Source organism: Puma concolor, chromosome D1 (assembly GCF_028749965.1).
Source record: "Puma concolor isolate L17-30 chromosome D1, mPumCon1.1.hap2, whole genome shotgun sequence".
NCBI classification, from domain to species: domain Eukaryota; kingdom Metazoa; phylum Chordata; class Mammalia; order Carnivora; family Felidae; genus Puma; species Puma concolor.
In genome coordinates, this window is record NC_141676.1 from 28,239,137 (window position 1) to 28,258,191 (window position 19,055).

At 43.2% G+C, this 19,055-nt stretch overlaps 1 protein-coding gene and 1 pseudogene across 2 annotated transcripts in view; one reads left to right on the forward strand and one right to left on the reverse strand.

Annotated features, from left to right (window-relative positions):
- KIAA1549L (KIAA1549 like) overlaps positions 1–19,055 on the reverse strand; it is a 268,897-nt gene that overhangs the window by 210,634 nt on the left and 39,208 nt on the right. The gene's annotated exons all lie outside the window — the stretch shown is intronic.
- On the forward strand, positions 9,667–10,366 carry LOC112865600 (small ribosomal subunit protein uS3 pseudogene; annotated as a pseudogene).

The following is a 19,055-nucleotide window of genomic DNA, read 5'->3' on the forward strand; positions in this document are numbered from 1 at the left end:
GAAGTCGAATGCTTAACTGAGTGAGCCATCCAGGTGCCCGATAAAATGATCCATTTTAGATAAAGAAGATGTGGTATCTGTGTGTCTGTGTGTGTCTGTATTGTGTGTGTATATACATACACACACACAATGGAATATTACTCAGCCAAAAAAAAGAATGAGAGCTTGTCATTTGCAATGACATGGATGGAACTAGAGTGTATTATACTAAGTGAAATAAGTCAGTCAGAGAAAGACAAATACCATATGATTTCACTCATATGTGGAATTTAAGAAACAAAACAGATGAGCATAGGGGAACTAAAAAAAAGAGAGGGAAGCAAACCATAAGAGACTCTTACCTGTAGAGAACAAACCACAGATTGATGGAAGGAGGTGGGCAGGGGATGAGTAAACGGGTAATGGGCATTAAGGAGGGCACTTGTGATGGGCACTGGGTGTTGTACATAAGTGATAAATCACTGAATTCTACTCCTGAAACCAATATTACACTATATGTTAACTAACTAGAATTTAAAGAAAAAATTGGGGGGAAAATGATCCATGTGAACCAAATCTCTGCCCCCTCCCCCCCAAAAAACCATTAACAAAGGAAAAAAGATGTACACAGTTTGACATCAACAGTTAGCCAAAGATGGGAAATCAGGGACAGCACAGGGCTAAAAAGGGGTAAGCAGGTGGTAATGGGCCAGCCAGGCAGGCTGGGTTCGGACAAGGAATCCACAAGGTAAAGTGGGAACCAGGCCAGAGGCCGCTTTATCCAGTTTGGGCATATACAGCGAAGGTAGGGGACAGGCGTGCTGTAATCCAGTCAGATCTGGTCACTACACGTACAGAAGCAAGGTGGGAAAGAGCAGGCAGGGTGAAGGTCTTTACAACAAGCGGCTCAAGGCTGGCAAATGCAGGCCTGACTATCGGAGGTGGGGGAGGGGGGCTGTAAGTTATCTATCAAGGGCTTATTATGTGGCATGCACCGACAAGCACTTCTCATCCTTACAACCCTCCTGTGAGGTACACAGTCCTGTTCTACAAAGCAGGAAAGGTTCAGAGAGGTGACACGATGTGTCTCTTTGGGAAGTAGCAGGGTCACGATTCAAACCCAGCACTGTCTGTGTGACAGTGACAGCAGTTGCTATGACCCCTTACGTCCTGGTCCAGGGCTCTTCAGTCTCCTTCAGAGCTGCATCCCAGTGATCATGCTGCTTGAATAAACACCCTTTTGTCTTCCATCATCTTCTCTTAACTCATTTATTCCTTTTTAATCTTGGCTAAGAGGAGGTAAAAGCCTTTTTTCCATTCATACCCACGGAAGACCATCACCCAAGAGTAAATCCACTTTGTCAAGCTAATCCATTTTTTAAATAATGTGTATATATAAGAGTGCTCTAAAAAGTCTGAAGTGCTTTAGAAATGGAAGGTAGAGTTATTTTAAAAATTACCATACTCATCCATACAGCCCAACTCATCTGAGAATCTTCTAGGACTGAAATACTGTGGTCACAAATTATAATGCTGATAAGGTGAGACAGCTAGAATTACTGCCCAGAGTGCTTAAGTCAACAATTCAAGTGTAGAACTGAAAGTTAAGTTTTTTCCTTTCATAAGCAAAATGTCCATTATGCAGAGGATACCTCATGCTGGAGCTGAAGGACTCCAGGGGGCTGGGCCAAGTGTCAGGAGACAGGGTTCAAATCCCAGCTCTGCCTCTAACTGGGTGGCTGAGGCATGACACTGGACCCCTCTGCTTCCCTTCTCTCCCACCCTTCCTCCCCCATCTCAGGCGCCTCCTCTGCAAGGTGGTTTGCTGTACCAATTAAGAGTGAGGATTTGGGGGGAGCCAGATTGCCTGCATTTTTGTTCTGTCTCCATGATTACCAGTTGTAACGCTAGACAACTTACCCAACCATTCTCTACATCTATGTCCTCATCTCTACAGAGGATAACAACAGTACCTACCTGTGACATTTAATTTTATGTGTCAACTTGACTGGACCAGAGTGCCCAGATATCTGACTAAACATTATTCTGGATGTTCTTGTGAGTGTGGTCCTGGATGAGACTACCATTTGACTCACTAGACAGAATAAAGCAGATTTCCCTCCCCAAGGTGGGTGGGCCTCAGCCTCTCTGCTGAAGGCTTGAATAAAATAAAAGGCTGAGTAAGAAGGAATTCACTCTCTCTGCCTGACTGTGTCCGATCTGGGACACTAGTCTCTTGCCTTCAAACTCAGACTTGGATTGGACCTAAAACCATTAGCTCTCCTGTGTCTCCAGCTTGCCGACTGCAGATCTTGGACTTTTCAGTCTCCGTAAGCATATGAGCCACTTCCTTATAATAAATCTCTAGATATGCAAGCGCCTGGGTGGCTAAGTCAGTTAAGCGTCTGACTCTTGATTTCAGTTCAGGTCATGATCCCAGGGTCGTGGGATCAAGCTCTGTGTCGGGCTCTGTGTTGAGCCTGGAGCCTGCTTAAGATTCTCTCTCCCTCTGCCCCTCTCCCCAGCTCATGCTCTCTTCCTCTAAAATAAAATAATAACAATAATAATAATAATCTCTAGATATCAATATAGGTATAGGTACATATATATACATATGCATCCTATTGGTCCTGCCTGCCTCTGGAGAGCCCAGACTACAAGACCTCAGAATTACTTAGAATTAAATTAGACAACACTCTTCGGACAAAACCCAGCACATCACACGACCTCAATAAATATTATAATTGACCACTAGACATTTAACATCCCAGTCCTACGAGTCTAATTAAAATAACCATAAAATGTGTAGAAGCAAAACGATTTTTAAAAAACTACAGAACTATAAAAATTTAGGTCACTTCACCTGCAACCACCAGTCTCTTCATTTTCCTTTCTGGAATATGTTTGTGATTTACAGAGACACTGTAACTATGGTGACATCTATAAAAAAAAACTACCAAAAAAAAAAAAAAAAAACCCCTGATGCCAGGATCTAAATTACATCCCCATTTGCTTCCTCACCTAAAGAGGTTTTACTACCTCTTTCCAAAGCAAATGTCTGTCCTATCCCTATTCAGGTGGCCTTTGAATCTGCTGAACTTAATTAGAGCAAGTCAAGACGCTACTCCTCAGACATTAGCACTCGGAGTTAATTAGCCAGATATAACACAATTCTTCTTGCCGGGCAAATCAGAGAGCACCCTGGAAAAGCCAAAAGGAAAGGGAACAACATTCTGTGCTGAAGAAAGCAGGCTGAAATACACAAGTCTTAGGCTTTTCCCCAATTTCCAGAAATAACATGGCCCTTCTTTTGACCACTTCTAGGAAATAAAATATCAAACCACCATTTACATTGTAGGCTGACCATCATTTCTTCCATCTTTTCAAAATCAAAAGATGACACGGACAGTTCATCAGAACAACTTTCTTCTGAGAATGCCGATCACACAAGCTACTTTATCATACATTATGGTGGCTTTCAAATGAAAAGCCCAAATGGGATCTCTTTTTTGAAATTTATTTAACCACAAACTATTCAGACTAACTGCAGACTCTTTCCAAGAATACCCATATTATTGTTTGTAAGCTAAGATCATGGAAATAGGAGGGAAAGTGCTTTGATTTCCGTTCAGGACATATTCAAACATATTTTCAAAGAAAATTCATTGAAGATGAACCCTAATTACAAGTCACCATGAGGTGGTGAAGGAGCTTTCCCCAGTGCTACTTCAAAGGTTCATCCAACAAATATTAATTGGCCACCTCTTATGTGCGCAGCATGGTGCAAGTGTTTGAGTCTACAATGGCAAACAAAACAGAAAGAGCCACTGCCTTCTCAGAGCTGCTTCTGACAGGATCCAGGTAAGCCTGGTCCTAGAACAGGACAGAGGCCGCCTAAGCAAACCTACAGGATGCTGACATCCCAAAGGGCCCAGTGGAGGTCATCTGGGGCACTGAGACAAAAGCAGAGAAAGGGCAGGCTTGAACTGTTTCAACAGCTCTAGGAGAAACCACTTCTAAGTTACACCACACTTGGCTTATAAACATGAAACTATGCAGAAATACTCAAATGTAACACCACTCTTTAAAACCAAAGAAGAAATCATTGGCCAGATCTTACCTAAATGAGTTATCCAAGCATACCCTCAGGATAAGTTCAGGCCTTTTGGATGTACATTTTTCCTACATGCTGAAATGCTTTATTAGTCAAGGGGAAAAGACTCAGGTTACATAACATTCACCACCCCCATCACCCCAAATATGACTGACAAATAAAATACAAATGAAAGCCTATTCCAGCACTTCCCAAAAATATTTTGTGAAAAACAGGCCCTATGGGTTTAAAAAAAAAAGAGGTAAAGGAATATTGCAAAAATATCTTTAGAGATTTATAATGGGCATTTACATATTACAAAATAGGAAAAGCCCCAAGTATCCATGTTTTTATGTCAGGCATAGTTGTAAACAATGGGACTAAAGCAGTAAATAAACAACCAAACAACCAAACAAAATCCCTGTTTTTGTGGGGTTGATATTCCAACAGGGGAAACCAAGCAATATATAAGTACTAAGGGAAAAAATAAAGCAGAGGAAGGGAGATCAGAAGAGGGAAGATGATGTTGCTATTTTATATAAGATGATCAGCAGAGACTTCACTGGCGAAAGACATTTGGACAGAAATAGGAAGGGAGAAAGCCCTGTGGCTTTCAGGAGGAAGGGCATTCCAGGCAGATAAAGCAATATGTGCAACGGCCCTGAGGCAGGAGTGTGTTTGGCAGGACTGTGGCACGGCAAAGATGCCAGCAGTGGCTGAAGTGGTATGAGCAAGGTGGAGAGTGATAGGAAACAAGATGGAAGAGGAAGCCAAGGCTAAATCCTACAGAGATTTTGGCTCAAACTTGAAGTAAAATGAGATGCAACTGGAGGCTTCAGAGCAGAGCTGTAATGTGAGATATGACTCACAATTTAACAGGATCTCTCTGGCTGCTGTGTTTCACACAGTCTAGATCATGGCAGAGGGAGGGAGAGAAACTAGGAGGCCAATTTGTAGGGTACTTCGAAATTCCAGGTAACAAATGATGGTGGTTTAGAACAGAGTGACTGCAGTGGAGGGTTGTGAGACATGATCAGAGCCTGGATATGTTGTGGAGGAGAACCAGGTGGAGGTAGAGCCAGGGGGAGGAGGTAAAAGAGAGGTCAAGGACAGCTCCGAGATTGATGGCCTGAACAACTGGAAGGATGGGGTCATCCAGGGAAGTGGAGATAAAAAGACAGGAGGTGTGAAAGCTGAGGCAAGAGGAAGTTTACGGCCGGAGGTAATGAAGATGAGAAGGAACCAGCAAAGAACACTGAGAAGAACTAAGAAAGAATGGTTGTTATCTGGGAAGCCAAGTGAAGAAAGCACATCAGGAAGGAAGGGTGATCGACCCCCCCTTAAATGTTGCTGTAAGGACAAGAAAATGAGGCCTGAGAATGGACCGCTGGGTTTGACAAAGAGGGAAGCCTTTGGCAACCTTGATAAGAGTCACTCTGTGGGATGATAAGGACTAAAGCAAAGCTGATTACAGTGGATTCAAGATAGAATGGGAAACTCCACAACAATGACAAATAACCCAATGAAAAAAAGGGCAAAGGACTTGAATAGACATTTCTCCAAAGATACAGAAATGGCCAACAAGCACATGAAAAGATGTTCATTCGCCATTAGGGAAATGGGAATCAAAACCATAATGAGATACTGCTTCATATCTACTAGGGTGGCTATGTGGGGCGGCAGGGGGGAGCAGGAAATATCAAATATGGATGAGGAGGTAAGGCAACTGAAACACCTGTGCATTGTAATGTAAGATGGTCCAGCCACTTGGCCCAAACCACCAAATACTTCAGTGGCTACTCAAAAAGTGAGACGTAGAATTACCATGTGACCCAGCAATTCCACTCCTAGGGATATGCCCAAAAGCACAGAAAACAGATACTCAAACAAATACTTATACATGGATGTGCATAGCAGCACTACTCACAATAGCCAAAAGGTAGAAACAACCCAAATGTCCATCAATTAATGAGCAGATAAACAAAATGTGCCATATACATACAATGGGATACTACTACACAATAAAAGGTAATAGAATTCTGATGCATGCCACAACATGGATGAACGCTGAAAACATCATGTAAATGAAATGAGGTCAACATTTTGTATGATTCCATTTTATAAAGTATACAAAAGAAGTAAATCTGTAGAGACAGAAAACAGATTGGTGGTTGCCAGAAGCTAGCAGGAGGGGAGAATAGACGATGACTGTGTAACAAGTAAGGGGGGTACTTTGGGGATGAGGAAAAGGCTTTGGAACCAGATGAAGGCAGTAGTTACACAGCAATGTGAATGTACTAAATGCTACTGACTTGTACATCTTAACATATTAAAATGGTTTTATGTTAAGTGAATTTCACCTCAATTTTTAAAAAGAGCAATAATGGGAAGAAAGGGATTGGAGACAGTCGGTAAGAAAACTCTTCCAAGGAGGTTTGCGGAAAAGGGGAACAGAGGCACAGAGCAGCAGCTGAAGGGGGATATGTGGTCAAGGTGGGGGCTCTTCTAAAACAGAAGATAGAGGAAATGCCCGTCTGCAACTGGAGAGAGAGGACCGGAGGCAGATTTGCTGGCAGGAGGTCCTCAGTCTCATGCACAAGAATCAAAGATGCCTCATCCTTAACAGGAGAGGAGGCAGGATACGGGCAGCTTGGTCGAGGCAGCAGTGGAGGCTTGCAGAAATTCTCTTGGGCTAGTTTTTTCTTAGGAGATGTGGGGAGGTTAGGAGTGGGGAGAAGGTGTGAAGCAGTTATCCCAGGGAGTGGGTGGGCAACTAGACTAAGGCAATAGGGAAGCAATGTTGGGCAGCTTGAACAGCCCACTCAAGGTTAATGGTAGCAAACTGATGAGACTAGTAAGCCTGGTTGTGTGGTTTTTTCCAACTGTATTCAGTTGCCTGGGTAAAGGTGGAGAGCTATTTAATTTATTTATCCCTAAGTTCCCCCGAAGATATCTGACCATAGAAACCTATTAACAGCCCCCAAAGAGTCTACATACAATTCTACTCTACGATTAGATAGATAACGGAGGATAGAAAAATACCAGTACCTCTTTCTAACCAGCGATAGATAGATAAATGATAAGGGAGGGGCCAGGTCTGGAGGCCCACAGGGGAACACAGGCATTAGACTGGCCAGGAGGGCACCCATTAAGAGGGAGTAAGAGGGAGAACAAAATGGAACAGCTGTCAGAGTCTGAGCTTTGGAGTCAGATTTCCACTCCAGCTGAGTGATATTGGGCAAATGAATCTCTGTGAGATGTATCATAAAATGGGGGAACTATCAACTGCCTTTCAAGGATGTTATGAGGATTAATGATGATAAGCACTTAGCACTCAAGTTTCTAGCATATAACAGGCATCCAACCTAAGGAGGGAACTGTCATTATTAACCAGTCAGATCTGCCAGATCAACCAGATATGAAAGATGATGCAACCAAAACATTGTCAACCCAGGTGCCCAACCACCTGTGCACTAGGATGGTCTCTGGGGAATCTCAAAGAGTTGACATGACTCCCTGTCAATCTACAGTGAGGAACTTCACCAGTCAAGATACAACCTGCCTGCTTTAGCTCAAGAGTAAGTTGGTGTTTCTAGCTCCCAAGTTAATGTGCAAAAATGAAGCACCCTCCACTTCCTATAAAACAGTACATTTTGCAAAAGCTGCCATGCATCCCAGTATCATGTGTTTAATGTTTGAAGTAATTTTAGACTTACAGAAAATTACAAAAACAGTACAGAGTTCAGTACCCTTCAGCCAGCTTCTTCCAGTGTTAACATCTTACATAACCATAATACAACTGCCAAAATCAGGAAAATAACTCTGATAAATTACTATTAACTACTTGACAGACCTTATTTGAATGCTGCCAGCTTTGCCTCTGATGTTCTTTTTCTCATGCAGGATCCAATCCTGGATCCCACATTGGATTTAGTTCTCAAGTCTTTGCTAGCATCTGCCCACCTGTGACAGTTCCTGTCTTTGTCTTTCACAGCCTTGACATCTGCCAAGAGAACTGGTCAAGTATTTTACAAAATGTCCCTCGATTTGGGTTTGTCTGATGTTTTCTCATGATAGAGTCAGATAGTGCATTTTGAGTAAGAATCCTCCTGATGGGATGTTTTGCCCTTCTTGGTGCATCAAAAGGGGGCACATCACAGGGGCGCCTGGGTGGTTCAGTCGATTAAGGGTCCAACTTCGGCTCAGGTCATGATCTCACAGTTTGTGGGTTCGAGCCCTGTATCAGGTTCTGTGCTGACAGCTTGGAGCCCGGAGCCGGCCTCCGATTCTTTGTCACCCTCTCCTCTCTCTGCCCTCCCCTACTCGTGCTCTCTCTCTCTCAAAAATAAATAAACATTTAAAAAGGGGAGGCACATCACAAAAGAGTCACTACATCTCAGTCCTGGTGCTGGCACTCTAAGGTGATGTTTGCTGGGTTTCTGCACCCATATCATATTTGATGCAGTGTAAAATAGAATCCCAGCCTTTCTCCTGGTCATAATGGAAAAAACTAGATATTTCCATTCACATCCCAACAGCTGCACACCAATAAATGTAATTGTGCTCAGCACTCAAAGGGTTTACTTTTATTTCTTTCTTTTGATTATACTGCAGGCTATTTTAACCCCAAATATGTTTAAAAGAGGAGAGAGAGAATTTTAGTGACACCCCCAGCCCATAGCACTGACTCAGCCATACCCAGAATCCCTTCTCAACCTAAGTGCCCCCAAGTCCCACATGAGAACTCAGGTATCAAAAGAAACAAGAACAAAAATCATCAACCCCATGACGAGTACCATGTTCAAGGCTCTTTACATACATCATCTCTGTTTCTCAGAACTTTGAGGATATATGTTATTAGCTACATTTGAGGAAATGAGGAAAGCTCAGAGAATTTAACTACTTTGACTCCTATCAAACCTAATATAGTAGAGCATGACCTCTAGACCACCTGATGCTCAGCCTCCTGACATGGCACCTGCTGTAATATTAAGTCTGACCAGTGTGGGAGGAACGTATCTTTCCTAGGCTCGGCCCCACAAATGCTAACAAGATGCATAATCCAGTCATAATGACAACTATTCTTTATATGGTGTGATCCTTCCCTGGATGTTCTCTTTTTTAATTTCATAACAGCTATAAGATATGTTTGCACCCCATTTCACAGAGGTCAGAAAGAGCAAATAACATGTCCAATGTCCAGTATCCAAAACCAAAACCAAAACCCTAACCTAAGTCTGGCCATGCCTCTAATTTATAGGAAATATGCCACAAAGATACGATCAGCAAAATCCAAACTGATAAATTCCATAAGAAAACAACCTGTTTTTTTCCCCTTGCACTTTTATATGATAGAGAGAAGTGAGAGAGAACCCATAAATTAAAAGATACTTAAAAGACACTTTTATAAATATCAGATGTGGAGCTTGTTTGGATCCTATTTCAAACAAAGTGTAAAAAGAAAAAGAAAATTTATGACATTGGATTCTATTGATATTAAGAATTATTGATTTGTTCAGACATGATAATGACATTTTAGTTCTGTTTCTAAAAGGTCCTTATCTGCTTTCCTTTTGGTGGCACACAGCGGCAAGATGGTGGTGCAAATCTCCAAAGAAGAGGCAGTGTGTCACTGATGGCATCTTCAAAGCTGAACTGAATGAGCATCTCACTTGGGAACTGACTCAAGATGGCTACTCTGGAGTTGAGGTCTGAATTACACCAACCAGGACAGAAATCATTATCCCGGCCACCAGGACGTAGAATGTCCTTGGTGAGACGGGCCAGTGGACCCGGGAATTGACTGCTGTGGTTCAGAAGAGATTTGGCTCCCCTGAGGGCAGTGTAGGGCTTCATGCTGAAAAAGGTGGCCACAGAAGGTCTGTGTGCTATTGCCCAGGCAGAGTCTCTGGGTTACACACTCCTAGGAGGCCTTCCTGGGTGGAGGGCCTGCTAGGGTGTGCTATGGGTCATCATGGAGAGTGGGGCCAAAGGCTGCAAAGTCATGGAGTCTGGGAAACTCTGAGGACAGAGGGCTAAATCCATGAAGTTTGTGGGTGGCCTGATGATTCACAGTGGGGACCCGTGAACTGCTCAGACAGAGTGTGCTGGGCATCAAAGTGAAGATCATGCTTCCCTGGAACCCAAGTGGTAAGAATGGTGCTAAGAAACCCCTGCCTGATCAGGTGAGCACTGTGGACCCCAAAGACGGGGTACTTCCCACCACCCCTATCGAAACAGAAGGGTGGGAAGTCAGAGCCACCTGCCACGCCACACCCAGTACCCACAGCATAACAGGGTCTCCTTGGCAGCTGGATCTGGAGTCTGGATATTGCTCTATAAGGACTTTTCATAAAATCTTTGAAAAAGAAAAAAAATCATAAAAATTAACAAAGGTTCCTTATCTTTTTAGAGATTCATATTGAAATATCTATGAATGAAAGAACATGACATCTTGCATTCTATTAAAAATTATATTGGGGGGAAGAGTAGACGCTGTTACCATTGAAACAAATTGGCCATCAGTTAACAGCCATTGAAGCTGAGTGATGGGTAAATGGGGGGCGGGGGGTCACTATACTACTTTCCACATTTTTGTGTATATTTGAAATTCTCCCTAATAAAATCTTACAAAAGAAAAAAAAAATGCCCAAGATCACACATATTGCAAATGAAGGGCAGAGTCAGGACCTGAATTCAGGAGATCCAAGTCCAAACACTGACTTCCTCTCATCCCTACTGTACCTAGATATCTCTCCTGTGCATTTATCCTATTTCAAAGCTTCTGTCTCAAAAGGAAATGCCACAACAAATCATTCTTAGAAGCCCAGAGTTTCTTCAATGAAAGCTGCAATACAACATATAAAATACAGCTGTCAGAGAAACAAGTATTAGTGGGAAGATCCTGTGATACACCATGGTGATTCAGAAACTTTCAAAACCTACACTTCCTTTGCTGTGCATACAGAGCAAATCAGAGAATGAGCCAACCAAGAGAACTAAGAGTCCCCTAATTGAGAAATGTATAAAATAGGCCTTCAGAGCCAAGAAGAGCTGTTTGTAATAAACACAGAAAAAGTTCTCTTATGATCTAAGTAATAATGCATATTTAACACTTTAAAAAGTGCTCTCAGGGGAACCTGGGTGGCTCAGTCGATTGAGGGTCTGACTTCAGTTCAGGTCATGATCTTGCAGTTCGTGGGTTCAAGCCCCACTGATGTCAGTACGGAGCCTGCTTCAGATTCTGTGTCTCCCTCTCTCTCTGTCCCTTCCCTGCTCATGCTCTCTCTCTCAAAAATGAAAAAACAGGGCCCCTGAGTGGCTCAGTTGGTAAGTGTCTGACTTCAACTCAGGTCAGTTTGAGCCTCTCAAATGTTACGTCGGGCTCTGTGCTGAGAGCTCAGAGCCTGGAACCTGCTTCAGAGTCTGTGTCTCCCTCTCTCTCTGCCCCTCCCCCACTCATGCTCTGTCTCTCTCAAAAATAAAGCATTAAAAAATTTTTAATGAAAAAATAAACTTTAATTTTGAAAAAAAGAAAAGAAAAAGTGCTCTCAGATTAATTAATTCATCTTAGGCTCTCAAAAATTCCTTGAGATAATTTGGAGTACATAAGTAACATCCCTACCTTTAAAAATGAACCAAATGAGACATAAAGAGGTCAAGATTTGATACCTGGATGGGGACTCAAAGTCAGGATTTCATTCATTCATTCATTCAACAAGCACTGACACCCAGCCTGCTTTCTATTCTAAGTGCCCGGGATATAGAGATACTAGAGACCTAGGGTCTCTGGGCTAGAGGACTTTAGGATTTCCCCATACCCTTCTAACAGAGAGTCCAGGCAGGCAGCCCTTTCCCAAAGCCCATCTCCTGCCCACTCCCCATCCTGAGTCCCACATACATCCAGGATTCTGCAGAAACAGGTGGGCTCTCGGTGGTTCCTGGGGAGCCTTGTGCATTTAAAGCCTGAATGAAGATCATCATTTTCCTGGTTGAATCTCTTCTATTTGCCTTCTCATCAGTATCCAGAGCAGGGTATGTATTTCCACACGCAATAAATGACTCCAGAAAAGGAGTGGTGTCAACTTCACCCGCAGAAAAATAAATCACATTTATATCATTCAACTAATATTTATTGAACACTTACTATCAGCCAGGTACATGAGGGACCAATACGATGAATATAAGACAGTCTCAGCCATCCAAGAGCCTACGATCAATAGGGGCTATGATCACATACTTAACAGCATTAGGGGCGATGTTATTTTGTGTAACATACGATTGACTTTTTAACATTTAAAACTTTGAGAAGTCATAAGCTTTTCTTATTCTTTTTCTTGTTTCTCATGGCAACGTCCACTGACCTACACCTCACAATAAGCCACATGTTGCCGTATATTATAAATTCAACTCAGAAAAGAGGAGAGGGCTTGGGGAGGGATGAAAGGGCTTCTTAGAATTGATTGAAATATAAGGACTGACATCTCATTTTAAAGAACTTATTTTAAAAGAAAAGCACAGTCTAGGGATCACATGCAGCTGGGGGGGAATCAAGGAAGTCTCAAGGAGGATGTAGCTTCTGAGAAAGACCAGGAAGAACAGGAGAATCCTGTGAGTAGACGTGGGAGGGCACTCCCAGTACAGCAGTGGCCCAAGCAAAGTGACAAAGGGCCAAGAAAAGGGGAAAACACACCCTAGCTACTAAGAATGTAATCCTTTAGGAAGGAGCACACATGTGCGTCTAAGAGTTGCCCTGGGATGCTTATGAACCGTCCTGTGTCCCACTCCTAGGGATTCTGACTCAGACGGTCAAGAGAGTGGACTCTGGGAATCTGTAGGTATGGGTGGATTGTGGACAATACTATGAGAATCAGTAGTAAGGAGGTATGGGTGAGAGACAGAACACAGACTTCATGGGGCAGGGATCACACAGACAAGTGCCACGCGACTGCCACAATCAGAATTACACCTGTCAAAGTGAGGTCACCAGACCAGCAGTAGCATCACCCGGGAACTTGTTAGAAATACAAATTCTTGGGGCGCCTGGGTGGCTCAGTTGATTAAGCTCCTGAGTCTTGGTTTCAGCCCAGGTCATCTCACGGTTTGTGAGTTCTAACTGTGAGCAGGGCTCTGCCCTTGGGATTCTCTCTCTCCCTCTCTCTCTGCCCCTCCCTACCTCTCGAAAGAAAGAAAGAAAGAAAGAAAGAAAGAAAGAAAGAAAGAAAGAAAGAAAGAATTTTTTTAATTAAAAAAAAAAAAAGAAATACAAATTCTCAGACCCTATCCCAAAAACTACTAAATCGGCAACTCTGGGGTGGGATCCAACAGTGTTTTAACAAGCCCTCTGGTGATTCTGATGCCTGCTCGAGCTGGAAAGCACCACTCTGAGTTCACCCTGGCAATGGTGTGTTGTGGCCAAAATTGCATTAAAATTCCCACTAACTGCAGTCCTGGCTAACCTCAAATTATTGTTGTTATTCCGTCTTTTCTTCCCTAAAAGGGGAGGGGCTGCAAACCAGCATGGTTTGAACGACTTACTAATCTGCTTTATAAGTCACTAATAATTTAATGCTTGACCAAGGGACTGCAAAAGTATTAAAATGAGAGTGCTTAGTCAGCACTTCCTAAACTTTCAGGTGCATACGAATCACCTGGAGATCTTGTCCAGGTAAAGATTCTGAATCCATAAGACTGAGTTAGGGCCTAGGCTTCTGCATTTCAAACAAGCTCCCTGGTGATGCTGTTGCTACCAGCCCACAGCCCATACTTGGAGTGGCAAGAAATTACCTAATTCCACAAGTCTAAAAGCCCCTGTAGCAGGACACCATCTCCCCACCAGCTGGGCTTTCCTCTCTGACCTGCCCCACCCCCACCCCATGATATGCTCCAGCGGCCCCTCTGCCCACTCTCCCGACACACTCCCTGTGCCTTCTTTCCCTTTTCTCCTCATCAGCCACTGCATGGAAACTTCCACTGGTACAGCCCCCTGCCTGAGAAGAGGGGCTTTCTGGGCCCACATGCCAGCGGAGGGAGTTAATGCGCTGCCCCAAGCACCTCCACCTTCCTCCAGAGAGACTCTGGCAAGAGGAAGGATCTGGCTCATTTGTTTGCAGAGCTAAGTATGCATTATTTAAAACACTAACTGTCAGCTTTAGCTTCATCTGAGGCTGTAAATCAACAGTCATTCCTCAGGGCCAGAGGGTCTCTTGTCACCCTCCCATGAGCTCCATCAGTGGAGAACAGTCAAAATCCCAGCTGGGACCACCGCATTAACTCAGTTAAAAAAAAAAATGTGATGCAGGCAGACACACATCCCTAACAAGTGTAAGTGCAGTTTCATCCTACTGGATACACTGCGTCAGTCGCCTGTCCCACACGCTCATCAAGTATTCTGTGGTTATGAAACGTTTATGCTAACAAAACTGCAGAGTTGCAGCTCAGGACGTCACTGTAAATATTTATTAACCACGGCCATCAAGACAACAGCTTCTCTTACTTCAAGGTCCATTTTCTGGTTTGACCCACCAGGTAGTTCAATCCCTACTCTCTCTGTCCCTCTCTTAAAAAAAAAAAAAAAAAAAAGGTACTTCTTATATAAAACTGTTTTGTGAAAATCCACACGACCTCTTTAGAACAGCTCCACCAAAATTAATAAAAGGTTTCTGATATACAAACCAGGACAATAACATTTGAGCTCGATGAGTGGGGAGTAGCTTTGTGGATGCTCTTTCTGTGCATAAGATCATAAAATGATGATTTAATCACTGGGGAATATTTATCACAAATAGTGTCAGATGATGTACTGTAAAATTTATGCATCTAAAAGCTCGAGTGTACAATATAAAGAGATTGCTCAGATGTTTTGGACTTATTGGCCCAGCTCCACTGTTTATTACATGGAGGCTTAATACTATAATAGGCTCTCTTTGAAGACTTCCTGTTGAAAAAAAAAAGAAAGAAAGCCATTCAACAAATTATATTTACTGTGTACACTCAACAAAGGAGAAAAAAATAGCACCATCCCGATGACTCTCTAATGAAGGACAGGGAAAAAGTCTGAGGAATCACAAATCTGGCTATAAGGAAAGATGAGGGAAAATACACCAAGAATAGAAACACTCTGTGCCTTCAAAATGGATTCAAGAACCACCAACATATCTGTAGTATAAGCAGAAACCACCAAGTACAAAGACTGGCTAATAAAAATTTCAAGGTATGATTATAATTAGATAGCTATCCACAACTCCATTACTCAGTTCTCATAAAGCTTGCCACTCAGCACTGAAGCAATAATAACTTTTTTTTTTTTTTTTTTGGCTGGCCATTTTTATTCTAGGCTGAAAGGAAAATGTAGGAGAAAACCATAAAGAGATGCATGGAGAGCTTCTGGAATGGAAGGTAAAACCTGACTTCTAGTCTGAGACTCTCAGAGAGTCTACAATATCAGCTAAGTTGGGGCACCTCACCAGAAACCCAGTGTTTCCATATCACACTCTGTTTGTGGTTACCTTCCTAGACCTCCCTGCACTGCTGGCCCCACCACCTGGCGGCTCTAGTAAGGGCTGCTTTTACTTTAGAAAAATACAAAATCTCCATCTGACTCCTCTAATTGTCTGGTGCGTATTCACAATGTTCCTGGACCTGTACACAGCAGAGTCCCAGGCACCAATTAAAATTTTCAAAAGGAGAAAGATGTGTCTACCTTCTTCTCTAGCATCTCTATTCCCAGTGACCAGAGCACAAGCCAGGCCACTGGGATGAATTCAGTATCTCCAAAGGAATGAATGAAAGTTCCCACAAACTTTTTCCACAAGCATATAAAGCCATAACAAAGGGACACCTGGGTGGCTTAGTTGGTTGAGCATCTGACTTCGGCTCAGGTCATGATCTCGAGGTTCATGAGTTTGAGCCCCACACTGGGCTCACTGCTGTCAGCCTGTCCGCACAGAGCCTGCTTCAGATCTTCTGTCCCCCTCTCTCTGTCCCTCCCCGGCTTGCACTCTTCCCCCAACCCCGCCAAAAAAAAAAAAAAAATTAAAGCCATAACCAAAATCTCAGTAAGATCATGGGGCCCTGTCTATTCAATTATTCAACAAATATTTCTTGAAAGCCTGTTTTGGATGCTAGGACATACCAGCACACAAAACAGTCCCTGCCTTCATGGAACTGACATTCTAGTTGGGAAAGCAGATAACAAGCTAATGATACCTATGTCAGGTAATGAATGCTACCAAAAAAGTAAGCCAGGATAAGAGCTCCCCAGAGCATCCCAGTAGGGTGGTTACAGGAGAAGATCTTTGGTGAACAGTAAAGTAGAAATCTGAGGAGGTGAGAAATGTAGTCATGAGATGATACAGGGAAAAGCACACCAGGCAGAGGGAACAGCAAGTGCAAAGTCCCTGCAAGGGGGCCAGATGCAGAGACCAGAGATAAAGGTAGAGGAAATGGCTGGAGGTGTGGGGAAGATAATGTACCACAATGTTCTTAAACCTGGAACTTATAACCCACTCGTGAGTCACAACCACCATTTTAAGTCAAAACCACCATTTTAAAAAATGGTCAAAAACCACCATTTTAAAAAGTCAAAACCACCATTTTAAAAAATGAAACAGGGGCTCGTGGGGTGGCTCAGTCGGTTAAGCGTCTGACTTCGGCACAGGTCATGATCTCACGGTTTGTGGGTTCGAGCCCCACATCAGACTCTGTGCTGACAGCTCGGAGCCTGGAGCCTGCTTCCGATTCTGTCTCCCTCTCTCTCTGCCCTCCCCTGCTCGTGCTGTCTCTCTCTGTCTCAAACAAACAAACATTAAAAAAAATTAATAAATTAATTAATTAATGAAATAGAACAGGGGCGCCTGGATGGCTCAGGTGGTTAAGCATTCGACTCATGATTTCAGCTCAGGTCATGATCTTACGGTTCGCGGTATGAAGCCCCACAACTGGCTCTGCACCGACACTGTGGAGCCTGCCTGGGATTCTCTCTCCCTCTCTCCCTCTGTGTCCCTCCCCCGGTCTCTCTCAAAAATAAATAAACTTTAAAAAAAACACTTCGATATGAACATAGATTTTTTTTTTACACAATTGTGCTTACATATTCACTAAATAGTTTCATGCTACAAAAATTCTCCTGAGGTGAGGTGCTGAAAAATCTCATATTTCAACTGCTAAATGAATAATAAGAACAACATTATTGCTGGTCTTCAAAGCTGTCAATCCCGAGCTTACAACTACACTCCTTTTAAAAAATAATAATAGGTGGGGCGCCTCGGTGGATCAGTCAGTTAAGTGACCAACTCCTGATTTCGGCTCAGGTCGTGATCTCACATTTGGTGAAATGGAGCCCCGCGTCAGACTCTGTGCTGACAGCGTGCAGCCCCCTTGGGATTCTCTGTCTCTCCCTTTCTCTGCCTCTCTACCCCCCATAATAAATACATACATACATACATACATACATACATACATACATACATAAAAATGTTAAAAAATGAAACAGAACAGAATGAAATAGAAATTACCACTGTGCACTGTCTGTAGTAAGTCTAAATACCGTTTGGTGAAATTCGGGTGATGAGGGAGGGGGCTTCCTCGGTCACATACGGTGCATCTGTGCTGCAGTACAATATAAAATGTGCTTCTCACAGTGAATTACAATAAAAACAAAATGAACACAGGGCTTTATAAATCTGTGCCATCCAACTAGCCACATGTGGCTATTTAAATTTAAATTAACCAAAATTAATGAAAATTTAAAATTCAGTTCCTCAGTCACGCTAGCCACATTTCAAGTGTTCAATAGCCACATGTGGCTGGTGGCTACTGCATTAAACAGAGCAGATATAAAACATTTCCATTAGAATGCTGAAAGTTCTCTTGGAAAGCAGTTATACAGATTGTTCTGTCTCTGGAGTCTGTGACCCTCTAATGTCACCTGATAGAATTACAAGTGTGTCTAGGATGATCAGATGAATGAGTTTTCTGAATAAAAGGCTCTGAATTTATATTGTCTCGTAATACAGCTGGCATCCAGCTGGAGATAAAACCAAAATATGCTGAAAATCACCCTGACGCCGAGCAGCCATATGCATGGGCTGGTGAGAGTCAGTCTGCCTCGATTTCCTTCTCCATAAAGTAACTATTAATAAATAATCACCCATTACTTGTTTCGAATTATAAGGATTTCCTAGGGGAAAAAACTACAAAATTTATAGAGTCCCAAAGTAGAACACTTCAGACATGGGCAGCTGACCAACTGTGGTACAACAGTGTGATTTTTTCAAATTTTTTTTTCAACGTTTATTTTATTTTTGGGACAGAGAGAGACAGAGCATGAACAGGGGAGGGGCAGAGAGAGAGGGAGACACAGAATCGGAAACAGGCTCCAGGCTCCGAGCCATCAGCCCAGAGCCTGACGCGGGGCTCGAACTCACTGACCACGAGATCGTGACCTGGCTGAAGTCGGACGCTTAACCGACTGCGCCACCAACGCGCCCCCAGTGTGATTTTTAAAAATCCATTTCCTGGCCCTGAGCAAGGGCTGAAACCAAATCCAGTGAGGCATAATACTGCCACATGTGACCCTAATGATTATCAACCAGGATTCTCATCAGAAGTCCCGCAGCCCGAGAAGCAGTGATACCTCACATGGAGAGTTTTCAAGGCACCTAACTCCGGGGTGGTCGCCCTACCACAGGATAGGTCCTCATGCCGTGGTGTCTGGGGCTGGCTGCTGCTTGAAGGGGGTCTTTTACATGGTTGGGAATCATCAGTGTTTACAGCTCCTTCACTTTGGCCCTCTCTCCTGGCAATAATGTAAAGAAAGATGCCTATGGATGTGAGGGTCCCATCTCAGGCTCTGACATCTGTGTAGCTTAGAAAGGAAATGAATGAGCCAGCATGAGCAATGTGGGCCAGGGAGTGACGACAGGGACTTGGCTGTTCCACTGGCCACCCCAAACAGATGCTGCTCCCTCTTAGAACAAGAAGG